Consider the following 6000-nt stretch of genomic DNA (forward strand, 5'->3'; position numbering starts at 1 on the left):
TTGAGGAGCCACACCTGACAGTCAGGGAGTTGGAAAAGGAAAGACTTCCTTTCACAGCCCCTGGAGCATTTTGTTTCCTAGCTCTTGAAATGGAGCTCATTGGACTCCTCTGAGTGGCATTTTCTGCTAAAAAACCCTATTTTTATCAGCTTTTCTTTTTTAAATGACGTGGTTTTCCTTTGTGGGTTAAGCTGAGCAGGCACATGATTTTTTTTGTTGGTTTTTCTTTGTTTTTCTCTCCAAGATTTATCAGCCATTGGAGCAGAGGGCATTACAACTCTTCTCCAGCCTGGTGGCAACAGCAACTCTCTGGGGTTTTACACTGCCCTCCTCCACACCCACCTCCTTGCAGCATCGAGGAGGAGGAGAGCCCATCCCAGACCCCCAAACACAGGTGAAGGGACCGTTTTGAGCAGGCAGTTATGGGCAAAGTTCAGTTTCCCCATCACAAGCCAGCTTGAAATTTTACAAGAGCACAGAGGTGCCTGTTAGCAGCAAGCATCCCAGCTCACCACATTCCAAATGGGTGCTGCAGGAACCTGGGAACTGCAGACAGACCCATGGGTGTAGGATGGATTGGTGGGGGCACCTGAGCAGGAAACAGATCTCACCTCACAGGGGAGGCACCCAAGAGGAGCTCGCTCTCCTCCACCCATACAGGACCCAGTGAGGGAGGGAGTGACCCCAGGCCCAAAGGATGCCATACCCAGGAGAGACCCCTGCCCACGGCAGACAGGAACACCCCCTCTTCCCACAACACTCCCTAAGTGCACCCCTTAAAAAACAGCACGGACCTGAAACATGAGCCCAGCCCAGCAGCATTTCCCAAATCAAACAATAAACAAGGAGCCGTTGCAGGTTTCCCTCACGCTGCAGGTCCTGATTAATCCCCACAGTAAACACAAAGGAAAAAACCCACCCTAAGGGGGATGCTGTCTGTTTAAAGGCACAAATGGATGCTAAAAGTAGACAAAGAAGCTGAGCAGAGGCACGGCAGGTTTGGGAGCAGGAGGGGAGTGGGGAGAAGCCCATGGGTTCCGGTGCAGGAGGGAAAAGCAATGGGACTTCCGCCGGCCATGCCCAGCAGCCCCTAACTCCTGGAGCCATCCTACAGTCCTTGCAGGGTCTGTCACCCTGTCAGGAGGGGGCATTCCCTCACCACCCCCAAAACATCCCAGCCTGAACAAGCTCTTCCCTCTGGTCCCCAAGGCCAGGTTGGTTGGGGCTCTCAGGACGCAGGCACTGGGGGAAGGGTCAGGCAGGAAAACAACACTTCCTCTTGTGGAAAACGGCCAGGATCCTGGGACTAACCCCTTGTGCCTAGGGACTAACGCTGCACGAGGCTGGTTTAATGAGAAATGGACATTTGAAGCTTAACAGCTCTCGCCAGCAGATTCCCCCCTCTCTTCCCACTGATGCTGCTTTCCATACGGTGCACCCAGCTAATTAATTACAGAGCACAATCCAATCAGTCAGGCCATCCTATTGCAGTTAAAGGCATTTAAGAGATAATGCCATGAAACTTCAGATGGACTGGCCTGACCCCAGACTCTGACACCACTGGGGTACTTGGGTGATGCTGTCGCTCCAGCTGATGTCCCAGGTCCAAACATGCTGGGAAAAAAACCTTCAGCCTTGCAGTGCTCCCTGTGGGCTTCGCTTCTGGGTCCCTGCTGACTTTACCAAGAGATGTGCTGTCCTGGCCCACTGGCACTTTGCCCTGGGGCAACCTGGGCTCACTGCTGCCCATGGAGCACACACCGGCCTGGCTCAACACAAGCGCCAGTGAGGGAGATGCCATCTGCCCTACTTCTGGCTCTGAGTTTGCTTTCAGCGTGGCAGAGGACAGATCTGAAGGACAGATCTGAAGGACAGATCTGAAGGCCAGATGCCAGCCCATCTTCTCCCCAGTGCTGCTATACACACCCCACACAGTCAGCTTCACCACTGATGCCGATGTGCCAAGACAGCCAGATCCCTTCATACCTTGCCATACAACTCCACTCCACCTCCCCACCACACCAACTACAGAGAGAGGATGGCCCCTGCTCACCAGCAGCAGGGACTGGCCTCACTGGAGAGGGGCTTTGGTGGCAAGTGGATACAGGAGAGTGGCTAAAGTGATGGGATGCTGTACAACCAGCCCCTTTAATGTTATTATTGTTGGCATTGATGTGCTGATCGCCAGATAGGATGTTCTCAGCTTTGCAGGGAGACAATCTCCTCCCTGGGCTAAAAGTGTGGGTGTTCTCCCTTCTCAGCACTTCAGTTATTGGTTGAAGTTATCAGACCCCTTTGACAAAGATGGGGGGCTTGCACTAGCTCAGCCCATTTGGTCCTGAATCAGCCACTGCCCCTCGCAAGAGGTTCATTCAGCGAGTGCCCTTGGTACCACAAGCAGCCTTTGTTTCTTCATCACACCCATCTGAAGCCCAACCCCATCCATGTATAGCTGGGATCCCTGCTGATTGCCAAGCTGCTCACTGTAAAGGTATTAAAGGAAAAACTCATCGTGCCAGATCCCAAGCATCCTCCCAAGGACTCTGTGTGGTTATGCTGCTCTGTGCTACCTGTGTCCCAGCCCTCATGTTTGATGATGAAAGTGGCTGATTCTGTGATTTACTGATCCTACCTTTGGTTAGTTTTGCCTACCCAGGGTGAGGATAAGCTCTTGGATTTGCAAACATTTTGAGGATTGTGGTTTTAATTTTTTTTCCCCCTTATTGTGTGTGCAAGCATCAAAAGCTCTTACACCTTGATCCAAAGCCCAAAGTCAAGATGGGTGATATATATCAAGTCTAAATATGTTCCTGTCACAGGTGGCACCAAAAGATTGTTGCAGTTGAAATGAGTGAGTGTTCTGCTCTTACTTGGTCCAGCCCATCTCCCAGATGCTTGACCTCCAAGGAGAAGTGAGGAGGAGCTTCTGCTCCTCAATCTCACCTCCAAAATGCCTTTGTCAGAGACTCAGGCACAGTTAACTATGACAAAGGACAGAAAGCCTCCTCTCAGAGCTGCCCTCCCTCGAGCCACCCCTAGGCAGATACCCAGCACTTCTGCATCAGGACCAGCACTACACAGGTCACAACACCAGGAGTATCCACAAGGTTTTCACCCAAGCAACAACCTACAAATTTCACTAATGCAGATTTGCAAAGGAGGGATGTGACTCTGGCAGGACTGGAGCATGGCTACAAGCAAATGGCAGCATTCACCAAGCACAAGTGGGAAGGGGATAATGCCAAAATGACATTTAATAATTGTGTCTTCCTGAAAACACCATCTCAGCACAACTACAAAACTCACTGTGTTTACTGAATGTCCTCTCACAGTGTCAGAAAAAGACACCAACAATTAGCAAGGGGAGGCTAGAATTTGATTGCTATAGATGAGACAGGACCAACCCCAGACATCTAACACTAACTGCTGTTTGTGCTGGTAGGAACTGCATGAGGGCTGGCTTGTTACACCCAGCACTGAAATGAAGTACAGCTAAGTCATTATCTTGGACCCTAAAAAAAAGAACATAACTACAATAGCACAATACCATGACTTCACTAGCAAATCAGGATACCACGTCCCATCCAAGGAGCCAGAAGAGATGGGGCCACTGTTTCTTTACAACATCTGTCCCATGGTCCCCTGGGAATGAGCACAGAGAAGAGCTCAGCATATCTGGATGAACAATAAAATAAAATAAAATAGGACATCCTTCTTCCTCATGCTGGAGTGTCCCAGACTAGGATGATTACAGGGTCTGGACACAGAGAAGTCTCATTTTGTGGTGGAAATATGGCTATTGTGGGATGCCACAGCTGGAGGAGGTTCTGCTTTCTGATCCAAATCCGGCTCCAGGGGCCAACAACCACGGTGTGGATTGGACAGGATATGAGGAGACAGATGCTCCATGCGTCCAGTGCTGCATCCCAGACAGGGTGGAGACATCCCCCTGGGAGTCAAGGTCCCATGCCACAGCTGTTTGGTGAGAGAAGGAGCTTTTCCCCATGGATCTGGAGAACTGAAACTCTTCAAAAGCTTGAGCTCTCCTGTAAACCATTTCAGGGATTTTGGCAGGAGGAGGGAGGAAAAGCTGTTCCATAAGCCCTGAGGCCATCCCACTTCCCATGCCTAGAAGACAGCTCCAGAGAGCCCCGCTTCTGGAGTAATTCACTCACTTTCAGCTCTCGGATGCCCCATAAAACAGGGCATATCTCCCAGTGGCCCTGAAAGGATTCTCATGGGAACCAAATGAAAAGCTGAGAAACCAAAATGAGGCTGAAAAATACATCAGCGCCTCAGAGGACGGCATGGACTTGAGGTTGTGCTACCAGCCCAGAGCACCTGCTGTGCTCCAAGCCCACAAAACAATGCATCAGAGAAAGTTCTTAGCCTTTGGCATCCATCTTCCCTTCCCACGGCTGCAGCACCGGGATCACTGCTGGAGCCTGCACCATCCCATTTTCTGTACCCTGATATGAACCCTTCCAATTAAACAACTGAACTGTTCCCAGCTCAGCCTCCCATGCATGAAAACGTCCTGTTATTTTGCACCTGCCAAGAGCTGTGTCCCAGCAGATCTATCTTGAACTGACACTTGAGGATAATTAAACCTCTCTCTCCTCCGTTAGCGCAGCAGATAAAAGGAGAGCCCTGGGGCCCTCAGGTCGCTGCTGTGGTGGGTTGCTCCTGTACAAGTCGAGGAACATAAGATGAGACTCAGTTTCTCAATAGAGACATGGGCAAGGGAGCAGGGGGCCAGCTTGGCAATTTGCCCTAATTTAGCAGGGGAGGAAGATGTAAGAAGCACACCGGCAGCTTCCCTAGCTGGGCAGATCCTCTGATGAACAGAGAGCTGCAAACAAAGTGTCTGGGATCAAATCGAACCCCTGTTGTTGCTAAAGCTGGGGTATCATCCGTCATGGAGCCAACAGTCCCTAAGGACCCAGGTGTGATGTTCTAGGCACCCTTGTCATCTCCTCTAGCTCTAGTCTGAGCAAGGACTGGCTCCCATTGCTCCCACCGGCAGCACTGGGGGCCAGGTGCCCCACAGCATCAGCCCAAAGTCGGCCGGTTTCGGGGAGCAGGTGGCAAGATGGGAACCTGTCACCCCACGCCACGCTTTGCCTATCTCCTGCGCCAGCTGCCTGAGGTTGCTGGATGCATCCAACCTCAAAGCCGAGCTTCGATCGGGGCGGTTTTGAGGTTGGCACTGAGCATCTGCCGTCGCTCCGAGCTGGGCCTCCAGCCCCTCGGGGCATTGGGGGGGCCCAGAGCACGGCGACCCCATCTCTGCCTGCCCCAGGGAGCTCTTCGCGCCGGGGGAGCCCTTCACTCCGGGGGGGCACCCTTCCCTCATCTCAGCCCCGCTGCGAGGGGATCAAGTCCCACTTGCCGAGTGATGCGCTGCAGAGCCGCAGGTCCCCAGGGATCATGGGTGTCCCTCCTGCCTCCGGGGGGAATGGATATTCTCCCCCCACAAAACCCCATCCCAGTGCCCCCGATCCCCTCCGCCGCCGTTACCTGCGCGGGCTGGGGCGGCGGCCGGGCGGGACGCGCCGCGCTGCAGCTGGGCTCGACTCCCCGGGGCTCGGCGCATCCTCCGCCGCTCGGGAGGGCTCGGCCGGGCTCCCTCGCCCCGCTCCCCGCCGCTCTCCGCCTTCCTCCGCGTTCCTCTCCCGCTCACCCGCATACCCCGGGGCTGGCGGCTACTGCCGAGCTCCGCTCGCCGCCGCGGCGCCGGCCACCTCCCGCAGCAGCCGCCGCCGAACCGAGGCGCCGCGCCCCCCGTCCGCCCCCGCCTCCTCCCCGCTCTCGGCCCCGGGATTGCTTTAAAGGGAGAGCGCCTGCACAGAAGGAGCGCTGTTTGACATCCCCCCCAAGATGCACCGCACCCCTCTAGTTCTCCATCACCCCCTGGGCTGCTGGGTGTGCCATGAGGATGAGTCCCAACATCTGGACCCGGTGATGGCCCTCGTCCCCCCTGTAGAGCCCCTTTTAGTG

At 54.1% G+C, this 6000-nt stretch overlaps 1 protein-coding gene across 1 annotated transcript in view; it reads right to left on the minus strand.

The window, feature by feature from the left end:
* Positions 1-5721, minus strand: part of LINGO1 (leucine rich repeat and Ig domain containing 1) — a 153728-nt gene extending 148007 nt beyond the window's left edge. Inside the window, exon 1 of the mRNA XM_048317690.1 lies at positions 5521-5721. The gene's annotated coding sequence lies outside the window, so the exon portion shown is untranslated. The remainder of the gene's footprint in view (positions 1-5520) is intronic.
* Between the last annotated feature and the right edge of the window lie 279 nt (positions 5722-6000).

This window comes from Corvus hawaiiensis, chromosome 13 (assembly GCF_020740725.1).
Source record: "Corvus hawaiiensis isolate bCorHaw1 chromosome 13, bCorHaw1.pri.cur, whole genome shotgun sequence".
In the NCBI taxonomy this organism is placed as follows: domain Eukaryota; kingdom Metazoa; phylum Chordata; class Aves; order Passeriformes; family Corvidae; genus Corvus; species Corvus hawaiiensis.